Genomic DNA, 23,245 nt, shown 5'->3' on the forward strand with positions numbered 1-23,245 from the left:
GCAGCCTCTCTGTTAATGGGTAGGGTTGTGTTCCTGTCTTGCTAGTTGTTTGGCAAAGGGTGTCCAGCAATGTATCTTGCTGGTCGTTGAGCGGAGCTGGGTCTTGGAGTTGAGATGGAGATCTCTGGGAGAGCTTTCACCATTTAATTTTATGTGGAGCCGGGAGGTCTCTAGTGGACCAATGTCCTGAACTCAACTCTCCCACCTCAGAGGCACAGGCCTGACACCCCGCTGGAGCACCAAGACCCTGTCAGCCACACCACTCAGGAGAAAAGGGAGGAAAAAAGAAAGAAAGAGAGAAAGAAAGAAAGAAAGAGAGAAAGAAAGAAAGAAAGAGAGAAAGAAAGAAAGAAAGAAAGAAGAAAGAAAGAAAAGAAAAGAAAAGAGAAGAAAGTTATTAAAATAAAAAATAATTATTAAAGGAGAAAAAAACAGACAGAACCGTAGGACAAATAGTAAAAGCAAAGCTATACAGACAAAAATCACACAAAGAAGCATACACATACATACTCCCAATAAGAGAAAAAGGAAAAATATATACATATCTTTGCTCCTAAAGTCCACAGTCTCAATTTTGGGATGATTCGTTGTCTATTCAGGTATTCCACAGATGCAGAGTACATCAAATTGATTGTGGAGATTTAATCCACTGCTCCTGAGGCTGCTGGGAGAGATTTCCCTTTCTCTTCCTTGTTTGCACAGCTCCTGTGGTTCAGCTTTGGATTTGGCTCCCCCTCTGTGTATAGGTCACCTGAGGCCATCTGTTCTCCGCTCAGACAGGACGGGGTTCAAGGAGCAGCTGATTAGGGGGCTCTGGCTCACTCAGGCGGGGGGAGGGAGGGGTACGGAATGCAGGGCAAGCCAGTGGTGGCAGAGGCTGGCATGACGTTGCAGCAGCCTGAAACGTGCCGTGTGTCCTCCTGGGGAAGTTGTCCCTGGATCACAGGACCCTGGCTGTGGTGGGCTGCATAAGCTCCTGGGATGGGAGGTGTGGATAGTGACCTGTGCTTGCACATAGGCTTCTTCATGCCTGCAGCAGCAACCTTAGCGTTTCATGCCCGTCTCTGGGGTCTGTGCTGATAGCCGCGGTTTGCGCCTATCTCTGGAGCTCGTTTAGACGGTGCTCTGAATCCCCTCTCCCTGCGCACCCCGAAACAATGGTCTCTTGCCTCTTAGGTAGGTCCAGACTTTTTCCTGGACTCCCTCCCAGGTAGTTGTGGTGCACTAGCCCCCTTCAGGCTGTGTTCACGCAGCCAACCCCAGTCCTCTCCCTGGGGTCTGGCCTCCAAAGCCCGAGCCTCAGCTCCCCGCCCCCACCCGCCCCAGCAGGTGAGCAGACAAGCCTCTCGGGCTGGTGAATGCTGGTCGGCACCCATCCTCTGTGCAAGAATCTCCCAGCTTTGCCCTCTGCATCCTCCGTGGCTCCAAAGATTCCCCCACCACCACCCCTGTCTCCACCAGTGAAGGGGCTTCCTAGTGTGTGGAAACTTTTCCTCCTTCACAGCTCCCTCCAAGTGGTGCAGGTCCCGTCCCTATTCTTTTGTCTCTGTTTTTTCTTTTTTCTTTTGCCCTACCCAGGTACATGGGGAGTTTCTTGCCTTTTTGGAAGTCTGAGGTCTTCTGCCAGCATTCAGTAGGTGTTCTGTAGGAGTTGTTCCACATGTAGATGTATTTCTGATGTATTTGTGGCGAGGAAGGTGATCTCCACATCTCACTCCTCTGCCATCTTGAAGGTCTCTTCCTCTTTGTGGTTTTGATTAAGCACTTTATATGATTCCATTTTCTCTCCTTTTTAGCATATTAATTATGCTTCTTTTTTTAATGGTTGCCCTGGAGTTTGCAATATACATTAACAATTAATCCAGGTCCACTATCAAATAACACTCTATCACTTCACAGGCAATGCAAGTGTCTTATAATAACAAAATAATTCCTCCTGTCTCTTGTATCATTGTCATTCATTCATTTCACTTACACATAAGCATACATATACACACAAGCATACATAGTTAAATGCTATGGTTATTTTTGAACAAACTTTTATCTGTTAGATAAATTAAGAATAAGAAAAGTAAAAGTTTTATTTTACCCTCACTTAGTCCTTCTCCAATGATCTTTCTTTTTTTATCTGAGTTTCTGACCAATATCATTTTTCTTCTCTTTGAAGAACCTCTTTTAACATTTCTTACAGGTTAGGTCTACAGGCGAAAAATTATTTCAATTTTTGTTTGACAAAGTATTTCTCCTTTTTTAAAGGATAATTTCATGGGGTATAGAATTCTAGGTTGCTGGTTTTTTGTTTTGTTTTATTTTTTTCTCCAACACCAGATATTTGATTCCACTCTATTCTTGCTTATGAGATTTTTAAGAAAAGTCAGATATGTAATTCTTAGCTTTTTTCCTCTATAGGTAAGGTGTTTTTTTCCCCTCTGTATTCTTTCAGGAATATTTTCTTTATCTTTGTCTTTTCCATAGTTTGCAAATGATATGCCTAGCTACAGTTTTCTTTGTGTTTATCCTACTTGTTTTTCTCTGAGCTTCCTGAGTCTGTGGGTTGACGTCTGACACTAATTTTGGAGAAATTCTCATTCATTATTGTTTCAAATATTTTTTCTTTTTCTTTCTCTCTTTCTTCTCTTTCTGGTATTCCCCTTACAAATATGTCACACCTTTTGGAAATATCTTGCAGTCTTTGGATATTCCAGGGTTTTTTCCCAGTGTTTATTCTCTTTTTTTTTAAGGTTTTCATTTTTAAATGTTTCTATTGAGATATTCTCAGATCAGAGAGTCTTTCCTCAGCTGTGTGCATTCTACTAATAAGCCCATCAAAGGCATTCTTCATTTTTGTTATGTTGGTTTTGATCTCTAGCAGTTATGTTTTTTCTTAGAATTTCCATCTTTCTGCTTACACTTACCATCTGTACTTGAATGCTGTTTAGTTTATCCATTAGGACCTTTAGCACATTTATCATAAATATTTTAAATTCATGGTCTGATAATACCAACATCACTGCCATATCTGTGTCTGGTTCTGATGTTTTCTCTTTCTCTTTCAACTGTGTTTTTTTGCCTTTTAGTATATCTTGCAATTTTTTCTTGATATCTGGGCATGATGTGTTGGGTAAAAATAATAGTTATAAATAGGTCTTCCATAGAGTCAGCCCTCTGTATCTATGGGTTTCATATCCACGATGCAATCAACTTGGATTGAATTTTTTTTTTAATTCTAGAAAGTTGTAAAAAGTAAAACTTGGATTTGTTGTGCACTGGCAACTATTTACACATTTACATTGTATTAAATATTATAAGTACTCTAGAGATGATTTAAAGCATACGGAAGGATGTGCAAGTGTGCATATGTTACATGCAAATACACACCATTTTATATAAGGGACTTGAGCATCTGAGAATTTTGGAATTTGTGGAGGGTCCTGAAATCAATCCCCCTCAGTTACTGAGGGACAAATATAATGCGGCAGTAAGGTTTAGGGGGAAGGGAAGTGTTTTGTACTCACATGATTAAGTCCCAATATTTCAGTGAGCTTGTGCCTCTAGACTGTGAAGTTCACAAGTACTTTTCAGTTCTCCCCATCCCATCCCCCTTAAGTGGGAAAGGATGGCTAGACTTGGGGACCATTGCATATTTCCCTTCTCCCACATGGAAGACTAGAGGGGGCTGGAGGTGGTATTTTCTTTCCCCCACGTCAGTTAGGTGCTCATTAAACCCCAGCAGGTTAGGCTCTCATTAACTAGTTTCTTCTATTGGTAGACCTTACTAAGAAGAACAGAATTCTCTGGCATATTTCAAAATGGTTCCTTTTCCCTGTCCTCTGCCAGAATCACAGGGGATTTTTCTGCAGTATGTATTTTGAGAACCTGGTAGAGCTCCAGGAAGTAGAACACACAAGAGCGTGGGTGCCCTCTCCCCATGGCTGGGTCCCACTGGGTATTTAACTCTCAGAGTTGTCCACACTGAGACATCAATTACAGTTTAGGTTTCTCTATCCCATCACTGGTTCCCAAGGGGCTTTCAGTTCATGTGTTTCTATTTTGGTAAGCCCTGATTCCCTGTATTCACCTGTCAGTCTCTCCAATTTGGGGGGGGGGGGCAGCAGTTTGCCCTGTGATCTCACTACTCTTATGGATCTAAGGAGAGTTGTCAATTTTTCAGTTTGTTCAGCCTTTTACTTGTTGTTAGGACAGAGTGGCAATTTCCAACCTTCTTACATGCTAGACCAGAAGCTGGAAGTCTCAGGTTTTTACTTTTTGATAACTTTTATCATTTTCCATGTTCTAGGTTTTCTAAGAGTTTACCTTCTCTGACCTTACACCAGAATACAGGTCATAAGCGAGGAGAAGTGAACTTTGAGCGGTAAGGACAATTCTCTCTCAATATCTCTCTCTCTAGTTCTCTTTTCTCTCTCTCTCTCTCTCCCTTCTTCCCTCCCTCCTTCTTCCTCTCTCTCCTTCCTTCCCTCCCTCTCCTCCTTCTTTCTTTCCCCTAAAACACACACACACACACACACACACACACACAGTTAATATATTCTGTGTCTTTGTCTTTAGGCAATCCATGATCACCTTTATTAAAATAACAAAAAACATTTGTAAGCCTCACAATGGTATGCCAGGCACTAGTTTTCCCCATATCTTATCCCAATATTTAATTTACATCTTGTACACAGAGTCCTTTGTTATACATTTGGGTTCTGAGCTATTTCCCTTTGAACAAATATCCCTTTAAATCTTAACTATAGTGTATGATGAATTGGGAGATTGGGATTGACATATGTACCCTAATATGTATAACATGGATAACTAATAAGAACCTGCTATATAAAAAATAAATAAAATAAAACTCAAAAATTAAAAAAAAACCTTAACTATAGTGCAAGAAAAGATTTTCCCCTTATTTTTCTTTAAAAAAGTTTTATTTAATGCAAATTGATAACATCAGTTATTAAATTGTTTAGTTACTATTTTAATCTTGGATATTAAAGTGTAAATTGGCATCAAATTGAGTCTATGATTCCAGGGTCATTACATTAATTTTTATCATAAGATTCCAGGATTATGGATGGGAGGTGGCATAGATATGAAATATTTCTCATTTTTTAATTTTTTAAAAAATCAATAAGTGACATAATTAAAGCAGATAAAGTTAAAACTCAGTTTCTACTTGATAAGTTTTATATATTTTAATTATCATAAGATTTCATGCTCACTGTAAATCATTCAAACATCATAGAAGTGTATTAAATAAAAGTGAAAGTTTTATTCCTCACATGCCCCCAGCCTCCACTGCTCCAGGATAACCACTATTAAGAGTTTAATTGCCAGACTTGTAGACCTTTTTGATTTTGCACATATATATATATGTGTGTGTGTGTGTGTGTGTGTGTGTGTGTGTTCATACACAAAAGAACTGCTCATACTATACATAATGTTCTTCAACTTGCTCTTATAGACCCAACATTATAGAAAATTTTTATACAACTATATACAAATATGCCTCATTTATTTTAATGTCTACCTAGTATTCCATCTTATGGATGTGACATAATTTATTTAACCATTCTCTGGTTGATAAACATTTAGTCTGTTTTCAATTTTTCACCATCACACATAAAGCTGCAATAAACATCTTTGTACATAAATTATTCTGACATGTTTATTTTTACCATTTACCCTAAAAAGTCTGACAAACACACAATCTAGAACTAGACAAAGATTTCACTGTCTATCTCCAAGGTTAAGAGGCAGAGTTCACAGTTGGGCAAGTCCTACAGGGGAACAAAACAACACAGAGAATGGACCTTAACACGGGGGGCTACAGGTGACTTCAAGATTCTGAAGATCAGTGGATCTTAATACACTCTCAACAAGGAGAGAGCCCATTTAGATACAGGCTAGGATCCAAGTCCATGTTTATAAAGGGAGGGGATGATTGGGAGGAGAAAAATGCATGTCTCAAAGGGTAGTGCCTGAAATATTAGACATACCAAAGGGCATCTGAGGTAAGATTCAGGGGAGAAAAAAAAAAAAACCTGACATTTTCCAAGTGCTTACAGGAAGCAGAGGTCAAAGCTCAGATAAGTTTACTGGCTCTTTCGGGGTTACACACCCTCTAAATGGCTATATTCATCCCTTGTCATGAGTGTTAAACTACTGCAGTAGAATCTAATAGCAAGCACCATATACAAAAGTAGCAAATATGCAATGTCATATGCAAGTAATACCTTGATTCTTGGCAGAATATTCAATCTCCTAGCACCACTGCATTTCTATCATGTTGGAAACCTCCCCCCAAACTTTATTTCTCCTTGCTTCAATATCATATCTCTTTTTCAACATGATAGTTTAGGTACAATTGTTGAGCAATTATAATGTGTCCAGCACTATGCTAAGTACATTTTGGGTGGTATTTCATGTAACCTTCACAACAGTGCTACGAAAAGAATGTTATTATTACTCCCATATGCAGACACAAAGAGATCACAGTGCCAGTAAGTGGCAGAACCAGGGCTCAAATCCAGGTAGGCACACTCTGAAGCCCATGTGTCTAATCACTACAGGATATCATCTATTTTATTCTGAATATTCAAGGAAGAAATCTTCAGATGGAAGTGATAGAACCCTATTAATGCATGGTAATGAGACTGGAACTGTTCAGTTTCTATCAAGTTCTATCTTAGTTGCCAGGGAACATAATTCTCAAGTTTTTGGAAGCAGAATATTGGTGAAAAGGCCCTAAAGCCCAAAGTAAGGAAGAAAAATTAGCCCTTTGAAATGTGTTTGAGATCTTTCCAAAAATTCTAAAAGAATACCAAAGAAGACTGTTGAATCAAATTTGAAACCTTTGATAAATCATGGAGAATTAAATAAATGCATGATAATAGGAAATAGACAAATATAGATTTGAAATTCAAAAAGGAGAAAGTAAATTTTGAAAATTTATATCTAGGAGTATTTATCAAACATGAGGAAGATTCCAGGACTGATTATTAAAAGCATTTTTTATTTGAAAACAAAACCAAAATCTCTAGACAGAACTACAGATTTCAAAGGGAGAAAATCTGTTTCTTCTTTTTCTTCTTCTTCTTCTCTTTTTTTTTTTTTTTTTTGATGGACTGATGTATCTGGACTTTGCTAAAGTCTCTGATTACCATTTTTCAGGAAAGTATTTAGCAAAAGCTTTCATGATGGAGGTACACATGACAGAAAAATACAAGGTCAATGACATGGAGTTTGGGGAAGAGCTGATTATTTCAATCATCAGACCTAAGACTGTTGGTTAACTGTCCAAATATGTCCAAAATAAGAGTCTCTGTTAGCAAGTTGCAGCAAATCCAGTAGGTAGCAGAATCAGAATTTAAAGTTTTCTACTGGATGTTCAGGCCTAAATCTAGAAAGATAAAATTTAATGTGGAGAAATAAAACTAAAATATCTGAGACAGTTTATTTCTCCAATAACTTTGGATACTACTTCCTAATGATATGATTAAGCATTCTTGATAATATCTGAAAAATGGGACAAGCAAAACAAAGTTCTACCACAAAGTTTAATTAAATAGCTAACACTACATTGGGCATTATAAAGCCTTAGAGTACATAAAGATATAAAAACAGTTGGGTAATCTCAAGCTGCATGACTCAGCCACCTTACCGCATCCAATGTTGTTTCATTTCTTTCCTGTGTTGGAAAAAGTTTTTGTTACTTTTTAGCTCACATTTGCTTCTTTCTCTATTAACCCTACTTTACTGAAAACCTACTGCAAATGCTGACTTCTGCCCCCACACAAAATCCCCAGCTCTGACATTTAGGGCAGACCATGTGTATTACCAACCCACTTGCCTCCTTTTCATGCTGCCAGGGTCCCGATTGGTTCTGGAGTTTACCCTTCCCCATTCAACTCAGATAAACTCTGAAGGGTCACAGTCAGTCACAGGGTCTCATCGTCCTTGTCTATGACTGGTTTGGGGAAAGTGCGTGCAATCCACTTTGGCCAATAAGACATGTATACATATATTTATTCATTAATTTCACAAACATTTACTGAGCACCTACTACATGGCAGACACAAGGGGAAAGAGGAGTAGACAAAACAGAAATATCTCTGGCCACATGGGCCCTAGATTCTATTTGGAGAAGGAAAAAAATTAATAGAAAACATGAAGAATAATAAAGGACTTGTGGGAAAAGACTCTTCATTTTTAATATTTTTTAATGCCAAAGGAAGAAATTGTTCTTAATCTTTCTCTGACACTGATGTATAGAACATGATGTTTGGAGCTTCAGCAATGTGGAGAGGAGCTAGCCCACCTGGCCAGGACAGCAGTGCAGAAAGATGGAAAGAATGACCACTGAGCTGCTAAGCTAATCAACCTGGTCACTATAATGCTTAAGGGTTTTATTACATTCTGTTGAGTGTATCCTAACTGATATGATATGGTATACAGGGTTGGCAGAAAAGACTCCAGAGCAAGCTACCCCTTCTCTGACCCTTTTTTTACAGGCAGAGTTGATTAGGACATCCATCACCACCTTGGTAATAGAGGACGTTAAACAAGAAAGTGAATATATGCCCCGCTTTCTTGTGCATTGGCGTGGAGAAAGAAAAAATATATAGAATGAAGGTGCACAGACAACTAGCCCACTAATATAAGAGTATACATCCTTTATAAGTATACTTCAGAATAGATTTAGATTGCTGTTTTCTGGCACTGAAATAGGTATTTATCATCACAGAAAGATTAAGGTTATTTTGAGGCTTTACTTATCTGTGTTCTTAATGTAACAATGACCCATCCATAATCAGTATCTGTTTAGTAGATGAAAGAAAAATATTCTTTTTATGCAGATATAGAAATGGAAGATGTAGCTAACAGATATTCCCAAAAACTTCGTGAGAAGAAACTGTTATTCTCCCAAATGTTGTGATGATGAGGCTAAGAGCTGTGCGATTCTTCCTGTGATCGCAGAGAGCAAAAATCCCTCATGGATACAGAAAAGGAGTAACTTAATAGATACTTATTGAATGAATGAATATTTAAGCATCTCAAATTCTGCAATGCATATTCATGGTTTCTTTTCACCCAAAGACATAGTCTTTATCTTTCAAAACCTTACATTCTTATTGGGACCGGAGACAAATCTTTCTCTCTCTCTCTCTCCCTCCCTCCCTCCATCCATCCCTCCCTCATTTCCTCTCTATTTTTTTTCCTTCCTTCCTTCCACTCTTTTTCAGCAAACAGTGTGTGCCTTCTATGGAGCAGGTATTATGTGCACTATATGAATAAGACAGATAAGACAGTTTTTGCCCTTAAGCTTATTATACTCCAAGAAAAGAAAAAGATACATTTAAAGTTTTCATGTATTTGCCTGGTGAATGTTATCTAATAAACAGTGAATGCTACTGAAATCCAAAGTAAGGAGAGAGAGAGAGCTATGAGCAGAATTCATGTGGAGATACTTCAAGCAAAAAGTGATTCTTAAATTGGATTTAATAAGGTAATGAGTATATATAAAGGGAAAGGAAAGACAATGAAAGCTAGAGAAAATGTAAAAAAGAAGTACTCATGTACAGATGTATGTCGGGTATTGTAGGGGCAGTGACTAGATTGCTTTGTGAAAAGTACACGTTTCCCGTGAAGAGTCAGGAGAGTGAAGTTCCAAAGGGTAGCATGAGGTCATGTAAGAGAAGTCTTTGAAGGACAGGCTAATACTTGGTCTAAAGCTACTGGCAATGAGAAGCTTATTTAAGCAAGGCAAGAAACACAGAACAGAGCTGAAGCAAATTTTCTATCGTTGATGTAGGCAATGGAAAACAATTCTTGTATCATTACTGGACTGTGATGTTTGAGTTGAAATAAGATTTCTAAAAAGGAGAAAACAATTGTGGGCCAGAGTACCAGGGACACTGTGATTTAAATTAAGAAATATGTATTGGGTCTTCATCCTGGTTCCTGTGATGAGGACAAAAGTGTCTTCTGTTATGTTAATGAGGTGACTTTTGAAAAGCACCCAAGGATAGAGGCTGGTTGTCAATGGAGCCAACCCTGCCATTAGGGGGTTAGAATCCTCCCCCATGCCCCCATCCCCACCTCTGGGTAGGAGAGAGGGAGTAGAGATTGAGTTCAGTCACCACCAATGGCCAATGATTTAATCAACCATGCTTATGTAATGAAGCCTCCATAAAAACCCAAAAGGACAGGAGTCAGAGAGCTTCCAGGTTGGAGAACATGTGGAGGGGCTGAGAGGGTAAGACACTGGGAGAGGGCAGGGAAGCTCTGTGTCCTTTCCCTGTACCTTGCCTTATGCATCTTTTCCATCTGGCTGTTCCTGAGTTTTACCCTTTTATAATAAACCAGTAATCTAGTAGTAAAATGTGGTCTCTAAGTTCTGTGAGCCACTCTAACAAATTAATCAACCCCAAGGAGGCAGAGTCCTTGGAACCTCCAATCTAGCTGGTCAGTCAGAAGCATAGGTGACAACCTGGACTTATGACGGTGTCTGAAATTGGGGCAGGGGAGTGGGGGAGGGGTCAGTGCTATAGGACTGAGCCCTTAACCTGTGGGATCTGACACTATCTCTGGGTAGATGGTGTCAGAATGCAGTTAATTGCTTGGTGGTACTGGAAAACCCCCTCATTGGAAAACAAGAAGGATAAGGTGAATATTTAAACAGTTCACTGAATCTAAGACCCCTATAATAATGGTGAATAACAATATGAATATTTTTAACTGTTAAATTTGATTATAGCATGGATAAGAGTAGGAAATAATTTAAGCAACAGAATCATCAAACCCCTCATTACTCCAAAAATGTGGAGTTTTCAATTTCAAAACTGTAATCAAAACGTTAGTCTAAAAATGCACACTCTATTTAACTCATTTATCAATTGTTTCAAAATATAATATTATAAATGCTAATTTTGATAATAAAAATCCTATTAATGAATTGAGCTGTCTCCTAGAAAACCTTTTATTAATCCAATCATATTCTATAACCATTCAAAAAGCTTGGGAATGCTAGTAAGAGAAAAACTGTTTTAAGGAAATGAAACATCCCAACTTAAAGCTACCCAGATTGTGCTACTTAAGAGTCTCAATGGAAAAATGCTAAATATTATCCCAGGTCTCTCCAAAACCAAAGCCCTGGGGCATAACACACTCCTTCAAGAATTATGTTCTAAATTAGCTCATGTTCTCCTAGATCGTTCATTAGAACTTTATAACCAGATCTGGAAATTAAAAACCATCCATATTACACACTCTGTCAATATTTTATGCATTTTATGAAGAAGGAAAACTGCTACACTTTAAATTTCTCATTGGCTCCCCGCCTCCAAAAACAGCAGTTTGGAAAGTATGACTCAGATTCTCACCTGGCAGGTAGAATACAAAATGTTCTCTTTTCACTCATGAAGACAAGCCTGGATTCATGCCAGGAAGAATCTCTCTAGCTAACAGATGAACATTCATTGATAATATTTTAAACACAGGCCTTTGTACTGAGATGACTTTTATTTTAATATTTAGTGAATATGAGTACTTACTTGGCTTAAGCTTACTTAAATGACTCCCTTCACCTTGAAAACAGTGTGAAAGTTTCCTCAACTGCTAATGATTACATCCCAAAGGAAAGCTAAGGATGAAAGGCGATGACACACTGAAGTTTGCAAAGGTGAAAGAGTATACCTAGTATAGAGATAAGAAAACTGAAAAGAACTCACAGAGGAATATATGAATATTCTGCCCAATTCGCCCCTCAAAGTGTATAATTATTACACCCACGTAAATGAAAAGAATGGTGATGCTCTTCTTTTTATACCCTGCCACGTTTCCCTTCTAATGTGTTTACCCCTGGGTCAAGCAGAAAACTATTCAGCTAGAATTAACAATTAATGCAGCTTTGATATGTAATGCAAGTTTAAGCCTTTAAAATAATCTGCTGTAAGGGAGGGGATGGGAGAACAGGTGACAGCCCTCTCTGGATCTGGCCACTCCTCCAGTCACAAACTGTGAATGTGCACAAGAGTATGCAGGGCACTGCCCTGCTGGTGGAGTTTCTTCTCCATTTCCTGTTTCCTTCCACATAAATGGGTTTATATGAGTCCCTCATCCAAGGCTGGAGTGTAATTTTAAGCTCATTCATCAATGTTAGTACCTCATATATCAGTTTTAGGGACCACCTAAAACTGAATATACCAACTCAAGGATAGATGTGGCACATATTACAGGACAAAGTGAGACTACAATTTTGCACAGAGAGTACACCAAATACTTTGTTTTTAATAGCCCCTGATTTTTTTTTTTAAAGAGTGATTATGTCTTTTTTTTTTTTTTTTTTTTAATTAAACTTTACAACTACCAGTTGGTCTTAAGGGAATTTTTAGGTACTGTGAAATTAAGGGCAAATTCAAAAAGAAAAATTTTCAGATAGAAGTTGAGAATATGGAAGGCATTTACTCCTTAATAGAGAGATGACATTTAATTACATTTTTTTCTTGACTTGTTTTAACCTCTTTAACATTATAAGAGATTGCCCATAAGCTCAGACAAGCACAGATCTCAGAGACTCTACCCAACTGGCCATTCAGCAATCTCTGTAAAGCTCTAGGAAAGGAACTAGGAATAACTGAAGTTCCAATCTGGACACTTGTGTGTTGTGTTGTAAGGGGGGACAACACAGTATTCTGTCCACCAGGAACAGCTGAGATGGCTGAAGACTGAGAGAATAAGACCAATGGCAGAGTTGTGAAACTAGGAAGAGAAGAAAGAAGATAAAGTAAAATTTTTTGGAGAAGAGTAAGCACATAAAAAGCCTTTGAAAAATAACCATCTGATAAATAAAAATGTGTTTAGCTTTTTCCAAAAACCAAGATATGACATATATTTAATCAATCATTTCTTTGAGCCCTATCAGGAAAAAAAAAGATACATCCCAATAATACTTATTCCAACAAACCAGTTCAGCTTTTTACCCACTTGCAGGCATTTTAACTATTCTCTGTACATGTTGCCTTTAGCATTTCAGGAAAAAGCCTTTAATATCCTCATTTAAAAATATTTACATCATTGCTCTCACTCCCTAGGATGCTGTCATTTTCATATACCCATCATTAAATGAACACCGCATCCCCAGTTCCTTTTTCATTTTCAAAGGAAGACTGGCCTGGGCTTTATTAACATATAAAATCTATTTTTCTAAAGGGAAAAAGATACCAAAAATCAATGAAACTTTTCCCTGTGATATTAAAAATCACTAAGTGGTCTTAAATTTCCTGCCTTTTTATGTTTCTTTCATGTCAGGAACTTGAGACATATTTTGAGTTGGCTTTTACCCAGAGAGAACTTGAGTTGGCTCAAACTTGAACAAGGTGAACAGTGGCTTCTTAAAAAAAAAAAAATCTTTTTGTAACACTTTTACCTGACAATTCACCAAAAAAGAGTGTTAATTCAAATTACTATTCGAAGACACGAAATAAGTGAAGGCAGTATGTTGTTTTCTTAACTTTATGCATAGGAAGGGCTGAGGCTGAAAAATTTATCCAGAATCACACAAATAGCCAAGGGGTGTAAACCAAATCAGATGATAGACTAGATTGCATAGATCCGTCAGAAAAATGATGACAAGAAACACAAAGCTAGAAGATGATTATATATGGCAGACCAGTTGGTTTCACCCAGTTTGCCACAGATAACTTTGTGGCAGGCAGCCGTCATGCAAATTGGTAGTCTGTGACACCAGGAGCCTCCAACTGAGAATGGAGACAGCTTAAAAAACCCTTAATGTCTCTGGAAAAAACTCAAAGCACACACCTTACTAGGTCATTAGCTTCAAGTCTACACGAAGGTTTCTTTTCAATATCATCTATACAACATTCAAGAACACTGGCCCCATTATCTTTTTGATCCAACACCATGTTCTTCATGGAAAACACTCTTAGCAATAAATAAATTTGTCAGACTTGATATGGTGATGTAAATGCTAATTTCCTTTATTTGTATGTGTTATTCTAATACCAGATAACAGAGTATAATCATAACAAACCTAACAGTTCATTTGCTGTAAAATTGCTATAGATTAAGTTGAGCGTGGTTTAACACATTGAGATGACTTTTATTTTTGTTGTTCTCAGTATTTCTCTTTGGGAGTAAACTAAGAAATATGTACCTTTTCCAATCCTCTATTTATAAATGAAAGTCCTTGTTACCAAGCATTAGATGTATTCCTATCCAAAAAAAAAAAATCTACTTTTGAAATCTGTTTAAAAACAGACTTCCTAAAAGTAAAATCATCTATCTAAAATATATTACATATTCATAGTATATAGATTTTTTTTGTTCAGATTGAAAGTCTTGCTTAGAAGAAGATAATTATAACACCAATTATAGGGCTTTGTCATAGGCAGTGTAGCTTAGCAATTAAGAGCACACAAAGTCTAGAGCCAGACAACCTGGGTTCACATCCCAACCCTGCCATTTATAAGTTGTAACCTTGGGCAAGATACTTGAATTCTCTTTGCTTCAGGCTCCCTATCTGTAAAATGGGAATAAACATAGTATCTACCTCATAAAGTTGTTATGAAGATTGTTGAATAATGCATATGGATTATTAAGTAATACACTTGAGACAGTGTCCTGCAAAGAATACGTAATATGCAAATATTAACTGCTACTTTTAAAAAGTCTAATAAATGACAGCTATTATTATGATGAGGAGGAAGAGGTAGAATGTGAGAGGAGAAACAGATCAAATGGCTCCATTCAAGAGAGCTAGAATGATCCAAAAACAACTTGTGCCACTGTGAAAATGTTTAAAACAGCTCTATCAAAGTGATTTCCAGGGTCCAGAACCTGAAAAATTTTTTCAAATCAATCATAATCTGACACATGCTTTTGAAATTGCCCCTTGTGTATAACCAATGGTCTAATATGAAATTTTGAAGCTTCTTGATTCCTTATTCAAACCATGTTTTATACTTTTTAATGATCCTTTCTTTGTTCATTTCTTTATTTTTCCTGAACACACCTTTTCCCCTCAACCAGGTTATCAGTTACTTTGATAACAAGAATTTTATGTTATTCACGTTTATAGCCTACTCTGTCCCAAGCCAGGAAGAACGTTGTTAAACATATACATTATTAAACTTACATATGTTATTAAACCTAAACAACTAATCACCTCCATGGCTAATATTTTAGATTCCTGTATGGGACACAAACTTTTATCACTACTATTCATGTTTAATAAATCAATGCTTTATCTAGTGTTTTAATTCAAATTTAATTCAAATTTAACTCAAATTTATAAATCAACCTAGATGAGATTTTAGTCATGTGTTTAAACTTTGCTTGGTGCATGTCTGTGTACTAGGCACTGTGCCAGACATTTTAGATGTATTGTCTAATCTAATCCTCATAACGATGTGAAAGAGGTACTGATATACTGGTTTTAGAGTAATGGAACCAAAGCTAAAAGAGGTTAAATAACTTGCTCGAGGTTACTTAATCCCATGACCAAAATCGATGTCTTCATCATTTTATTCTCCACTTCTGCATCGTTTTCTCCAACTTCTCATAGTTTCCCTTCATTAAACTAAAATCAACACACAGCATAAACAGTTTCATATTTAAATAAAAGAATGATTCAGTGAAACTGGTAATATCCACCAGCTGCCAACCAATTTCATTTCCTGTAAGTTGAACCAGATAAGTGAGAAAAAGTCAAAACTTTTTCTCAACCAAACAGATACAAATATATTATGAGCTAGAAATGAATAGTTTAAGGGAAAAACAGAAAATTCATTAAAGTAGTACAAACATACAGCCTTGGCTTCTCTTCTGAACAAACCAGGTTTCCCTGTAAAGCTCCCTTAATTTTCTTGTATTTCCACTCATTCAGTTCCAATAGTAATTGCAATTTCTACAGAAATAAGGCCTACAACCTCTAGGTACTCTATTTTTATAAGTACTGCAACCAATGTTTTTCTTTACCAAGGGAACCAAATCAACTTTTAAACTCATTCCCTTGGAACACGGGTCTATAAACTTTTTCTGTAAAAGGCCAGGTAGTAAATATCTTAGGCTCTGTATACCATATGGTCTCTGTCACAACTAGTCAACTCTGCCATTGTAGTGCAAAATTAGCCCTAGACAATACACAAGCAAGTGAGCATGACTGTGTTCCAATAAAACTATAATTACGGACACTGAAATTTGAAATTTTATATATTTGTACATTTCACAGAACATTCTTCTTCTTTTGAGTTTTTCAATCACTTAAAAATGTGAAAGCCATTCTTAGTTCACTATTTTCCTTTGTAACATTGTTCACACTCGTATGTAAGTAACTGGGTTTTTGTATTTACTTGAATAATACTATGTTCCCCCATTAGACTATAAGTTCCATGAGGACAGGGATCATATCTGTCATTTTTATTGCTTTCACCAGTACCTGATAGGATAGTGCCTGGCATTCAATACATAATTGTTTAATCAATTAATCAATGAACCAGGATTCAAGCAGTTTAGCTCTTCTGACTGCTTGAATCTTGGTCCAAGCAGTTTAGGTCCAAGATTCAGTCTTTAGGTCTTCTTTTTGTTTTCCAGGCCAAGTCATGAATTCTGTATTTTGACCCTTTTGCCATTTTGCCTCAATTTGTTTTAGAGGAAAATAACTCATTTTTGCCTCATTTTTAAAAAGTATTTGTTACATTGTGTTAACCTAGATACACTAATTCTCCCTGAGGGTTTTCATCCCCTTGGAATTTCTTCAAGTTACTGCTTCACATCACAAAAATTCCTGATTCCTGGGTGTAGAATCACAATAAGCACAGAATCTATACTAGAGGGAGAACAGTTGAAAGGCCAAGCCATCTGATTACCAAATATAAGCAGGGAAGCTTCAAATGTTAACTGAAAGTCGGGGAAACAAAGGCATGAAAGGGAGACTATTGGTTATAAATCTTTACTCTCACAGTCCTAGAGAATTTAGGGGGAACCACATTCAAAATGTTACTGTATTGCAAAAGGTAGGTGTAAGTATTATTACGAAAAAGCCAATGATAATGTAGCTTAAAAACAAAAATGAGCACAATTCCCTACAACTCCAAAATGGAAAAGACATTGCAGGGAAAGAAAGTATATTTGATAATAGAATTATGTGTCCTTTTTTTTTAAAAAAAAAAAAGCTATTGAAGCATCAAAAGAAGAAGTGCATGTGAAGGGACTGAGAAACATGAATATTACAAAATGGACAATCCCACCAAATTAAATATAATGTTCTGGAATACCCCTTCTCCATCTATTAGCTCTAATTCTGTAACCCTTCAGAGGAAAATGGAACTGCAAAAGAAAACTCCAATTATGTCTCTGAGCCTAAGGCATATTCAAGCCTTAGTGATCCAACTGGAATGGCTTTATAATTCAAAGGTGATCTGGTGATGTCAGTCAGGGCTTTCTCATCATCCTGCATCTTTTCTCCATCAAAGAAAGGAAAGAAAAATGCCTGAATATGATACAGCTCTAACAAAGAAACCTCTAACACAGAGGAAATGCTATTTCCCCTTGACACACTGTCATTAACCAACAGAGGGCCAACTGGAGAGGCAGGTGTTTCCTGGGGAATAGGATAGATCAGCAAGGGCATAATCAGAGGTTTAAACAGGAGGACGACTTTGCCTAGAGGTATGTGTTTTGTTTTGTTTCTTTCATTTATTCCCTTGAAAAGAACCTGAAAGTATGGTGTTCCTTCTAATCTTTCCTGTCCAGGTTTCAATGAAAGTAAGAGATGTCTTAGTTCATTTTTGTTTTCCACAGTCTTTGGGGACAGAGAAATGTGTGTGTGGAGGATCAAACTTTATGAAGAAGACACTCCATGAAGCATCAGACAGATATTTGAGAACATGGAAAGGTAAGCCCCTTAGCTGGGGAATTTTGATGGATATGCTTCATTTCAATCCAGGTTGTAGTCAGTCAAGGATAAGAGCAGACCTGGTGTTCAGTGGCTAGAATTTGCTTGAAATCAGTGTTCTCAAGGGCAGGGAAATAAGCTCCAATTATAATGTGCAGATGAATGAATTTGATTCCATTAATTCATGCTTAATTAGGTACCTGTTTTGCTTTTTAAATTGCAACTTGGTCTTTCCCACCACTGTTTTGGTCCATGCCTCCCTGCATGAGGATAAAAGGAAAAGGACCATTCCCCTCTGACTAGACACTGAGCATATGACATTGCATGTTCCCATCAGAGAATCTGGGCTTTCCCAGCATGTGGGTTCCAGCAGTCAGAAAGATGCTGAATAGTAGACACAGTCCTGGTGAAAGCCTCATCCATCTTCCTAAGAAACCACTCCCTCCAAGCTTTACTTCCTCCAGGCAGGGCCCAGAGAAACCATACAGCAAGACATCCCTCTCTTTGAAAAGATTTCATTAATCAATCAAACAGGCTTAAAGAGAAGCAAAAAGTCTGGCTTGCTTTTCAACCAATCTGAGGCCTATTCTTTTGGATGTTTTTGCATGTTAAAATGGAAACTTTAACACTGATCGCTTAGTTCTTTTCTCTGAGTGTTAAAAGGTATTAAAAAATTGTAAAGCTTTATTAACTTTTTGATGTAAACCACTTTTCACATCAAAAGTGCTTCCTTATTTTGAACTATGAAAAGCAGGCAAATGTGTTTTCTATAATGTTTACCACTTTCCAAGACATAGATTTAATATTACACAACCTTCAACACCCAAGACAAATTGCTCTCTTCGAGTATAACTATAATAATTATAGTATATCTCCATAATGGCATGAAGATAAATCCAGATTGATATGGATTTCATTAATCAGATAATTGCTGAGACACGGGTTGATGTTCATCTTTGCACTATCTCTTGAAAAAAGGGCTAGCTAAGCAAATTACTATGGCATGGGCAAACCTATAAGTAGAATGCTTACCAAAGTGAATCCATTTATATACAAATTATGTAATTGCAATGTATGAGCTGGCTGTTTTGATACATTACTTCCAAATCATTTGTCTTTTTAGTGTAAAGCTTCCCATAGACCAGGGGTCCCCAACCCCCGGGACTGCTACTGGTCCCGTCTGCAGCCTGTTAGGAACTGGGCCGCACAGCAGGAGGTGAGCGGTGGGTGAGGAAGTGAAGCTTCATCTGCTGATTCCATGGCTCACATTATGGCCCGAACCATCCCCCCACCTTCCCCCCACCCCACCATCTGCAGAAAAAATTGTCTTCCACCAAACCAGTCCTAAAAATGTTGGGGACTGCTGCCGTAGACAACACTTGTTTAGTATACTATTAGTGACTATGAGAACTTGAATAATTTAATTTCTAGGGGAAAAAAAGGATTCAGATGATGTTTTTTCCTTGAAACTTGGAGCCAGGAGACTCAGTTTAAACCCTTGGGCAAGGAAGCTCTAGCTTACTGATGTTCATTTTCATCATCTGAAAAGAAAATAATAATATTTTTTTATAGTATCACTGTGGGGATTAAACTGGATGAAAAATAAAGCAACTGCTGGAGTGCCTGGAACATGGTAGGTTCTAAATCAACACTTTTTGAATAGGACTGTGAACTTTTAACTAAATCAGGCTTTTTCCTCAATACGGTAATCACTCAAGGGATTTTATTCTAGAAAACAGAAAATTTCTCTTACATTCATCCCTTGATAGTTATTTTAGTACTATTCCCTTATTTACAATCTCTTTTTTTAAAAAGTCTATAGTACTCTATTAAAATACTATTTTTTAATATAGAGGGTTTTTTTTGTTATGAACACTACTTCAAGGGTCTTGTGATGATGGGGGATTTAAGAGTACATACTCTAAACTCCATTCCCTATATACCTACAATCCAGAAATAAGAAGTTCAAGAGCACGCTGGCTTTGGAATTCCCGGGGAGGGAAGAAAAGCAGTGAAAAGGTGGAAAGGTTTCATTCCAGATGTCCACACATTCTCAATGCTACCCACCACGGCCCTTCTAGAAATGTCTTCCTGTTAGTTGGGAGTGAATGGCTTTTTACAATTTGAATGATTAAATGTGGAATTCTTGAAGGCTCTGGTTTAGCTAAATTAAAAATACTTTCATAGAGGTTTAACTTCTAACATCTTAGTTAATTTTTTTTTAATTATTAGCACCTTTTAAATTATTTATTTTATTATTATATTATTATTATTATTATTATTATTGGCTCTGTTGGGTCTTCGTTTCTGTGCGAGGGCTTTCTCCAGCTGCGGCAAGTGGGGGCCACTCTTCATCGCGGTGCGCGGGCCTCTCACTATCGTGGCCTCTTTTGTTGCGGAGCACAGGCTCCAGACGCGCAGGCTCAGCAGTTGTGGCTCACGGGCCCAGTTGCTCCGCGGCATGTGGGATCCTCCCAGACCAGGGCTCGAACCCGTGTCCCCTGCATTAGCAGGCAGATTCTCAACCACTGTGCCACCAGGGAAGCCCCATCTTAGTTAATTTAAAGTTAATACTTTGGTCAGGGATGGAGAATTTTAATTACTATAATCAACATCTGTGGATTATAAATTCCCAAACCATAGAATATTAGGGCTTTTAAAAATGGCTAAAACATCTAGTACAACATTCTTATTTGTCAGAATGAGAAAATGGGGGCCTGGAAAAGTTTACCACCTTGTCAGACATCTAATGAATGGAAGTTCCAATTCTAGAATTTATACCTACTGACTGGAGTCTAAGTATCATTTAATAGCACCATGTTTCTTCTATGAATGTAATCCCTTGACGACTTAGCTCTCAAGAATAACTTGCGAATAGCTACCTGAAACGTAAGGCTCTGTCCTTTTGTCAAAATGACATCATTAATAATTAATTGGGAATCTGGTTTTATAAATGATTACAGAGGTAAGGATCCCAAAAAGCAAAGAATAAAGAAATAGTAAATACATAGAATGAGGAAGAAAAAAGCCTAGTCTGCATGGACATTTTATCAAGTTTTAAGACAGAAATTTCAATGTATGAAGAGAAAGTCACTCTTCATAGTTACTCTGAGGATGCGGAAAGGGGGGGAACAAGGGCAGAGAAATGTTTGGTGGAAAACATAAAACAATCCCCTTTCCAACCAACAAAAAAACAGCTCAGACTTCTTTTCATTTTTTCCTGTTTGGGAGTATTTCAGCTACCTACTCTGAATCTTGGGATACCTAGCCAATATCCACATTACAAATCGAGAGTCAGAAATAAAATCTCTGGAGAAAAACAAAATATTTAACAGAACCTGTTGAGGATACAGCTGGTTGACCAGCCAGCACAACAAACCCAAAATCTCCCTCAATTTGTTTGTCAGAGTGTTGGAAAGAATTCCATATCTGTAGAAGGCATCTAATTCCTCTCGGCCTGAGCAATGAAATAAGGAAGAAGAGACACACTATTTCTGTTTTAATTTTAAAATACAACTAGGACACATTTTGAGAAGCTGTAATAAGTAACTCAAAGCTCTTAATATGGATTACTCTTGTGTTGACGTCTGGTACCAGTTAAATGCTACATTATTATTCATTTTACATTAAATGTCTCCTCATAGTTGCTTCAATACCCACCAAGTCATCATGCCTAATCTTCAATCATTTCCATAAACCTCCCTGAGAATGTTTTCCAAGGAGGCTGAACATTTTCCAAGGAGGCTGAAAACCTCTACAAAGCTTCCTTGGAGGTGAATCCCCACGAGTAACTTCCTGTTCATGTGGCCAGGAATAAATTTCATATGGGGTTGCTTCAAAGAGGCTTGATAGTAGTGTGTGTGTGTGTGTGTGTGCGCGTGTGTGTGTGTGTGTGTGTGTGTGTGTGTGAAGGTGGGGTCTCTAAGGCACAACTACCTGCTGTGTAAAACCCTAAGAGGCCTACTAGGCTTCCCAATATTCCCCTTTCTGAAGCTGATTAACACCTTTCATAGTAATTATCCTCAGTAAACAAGGAGACTGACATAGTAAAATGTTAGGGCTGTAAAAATTGCAGTCCCAAATGGTTTTGCAAAAAAATGTACTTCTAATAATTCAGCCAAATCTCTCACAATTGAGATTTTCTCCATTCCATGAATGCGTGCACCTCCTTCATACTCTGGCTCCCATCCAATTCTAAGTTAGTAGGTGTATTACTGTCACAACCAAACACAGGAGCGCAGTCACTGCAGCCTAAAATGACAAAAAAAAAAAGAGCAGGTCAATTTTACACTGCACTTTCCCTTTTCACATCCTTCCAGAAAGAAAAGTAACCTAAATAATATCAGGATGAACTGAAAAGGCAGAAGGACCCTACTGAAATCAAAGAGGCAAGCCTATCTGAGCAGCCTAAATACTGAACAATGTGTTATTTGGGACAAAATAAAAACTATCCCACTTTGCAAAGGAAAGCAACTGGCATGACTGTTAAACATGCTGAAAATTCTTATATCTCTATTAAAATTCTCCTAGATAGCTCTTTAAAAATCTCTGACTTCTGAAATTCATTGTTGAAATATGTGTCCAGTTCTCAATGGCTTCTCTTCTTTTACTGTCAGGACAGCAAGATTTTCTGCCCATATTCAAGCCTGGAGATTGACACTTTGCTGAACGCCTGACCAAACCACTCTAAAACAACAGAAAGAGAATGAATACATCTCCATGAAGATCTGGTACTGACCAGTTTACCTAAAACCCTGAGCTTTCCTTGGATCGCTTCCTGCACAACAACAAAATGAGGTTTAAAATGTGCTTTGTACAAAACAGCAACCCTTGTCCAAAAGCTGGATTTGCAACCAAGAAATAAAACCTCTTCCTTCCAGAGAGTGAACCAGTCAGCTTAGTTCATGCCATGAATATCTTTCTCCTGCAAAGTATGAACCCATTAGTAATGAATTATAACACAAACTTCCCTATTTCAGTTCCAGTTTCAACACAGCTGCAATTACCAAGGGAATTATCTTAAAACGAGGGAGAGAGAAAAAGGGGGTTAAAAAATCATCTATAAATAGATTGTCCTGAGGATAAAAAGAGAACATAGTGAAAAAATGAACTTAAAGAAGACAGAAGGACACATGAGATACAGTTTAAAATATATAGAAAAATGTATAGAGTAAGCAATAGGATTCTAGTTCCAGCCTCTAAGATCACTGAAACATCTAGAGTCAATCATCACCTCTCACACCTTCAACCTTTCTCTTAACAACAACAACAAAAAAATCTGCTCTCAGCCACAGTCAAGTTCTTTGGAAAACCTAAATAAAATAT

At 37.5% G+C, this 23,245-nt stretch overlaps 1 long non-coding RNA gene across 1 annotated transcript in view; it reads left to right on the forward strand.

Moving 5' to 3' along the window:
- LOC133092338 (uncharacterized) overlaps positions 1 to 19,532 on the forward strand; it is a 37,909-nt gene extending 18,377 nt beyond the window's left edge. The window contains exons 2-4 of the long non-coding RNA XR_009701042.1: positions 4,298 to 4,372; positions 17,827 to 17,920; positions 19,493 to 19,532. This is a non-coding gene — a long non-coding RNA (uncharacterized LOC133092338). The remainder of the gene's footprint in view (positions 1 to 4,297; positions 4,373 to 17,826; positions 17,921 to 19,492) is intronic.
- The last annotated feature ends 3,713 nt before the right edge of the window (positions 19,533 to 23,245 follow it).

Source organism: Eubalaena glacialis, chromosome 5 (genome assembly GCF_028564815.1).
Source record: "Eubalaena glacialis isolate mEubGla1 chromosome 5, mEubGla1.1.hap2.+ XY, whole genome shotgun sequence".
NCBI lineage: Eukaryota > Metazoa > Chordata > Mammalia > Artiodactyla > Balaenidae > Eubalaena > Eubalaena glacialis.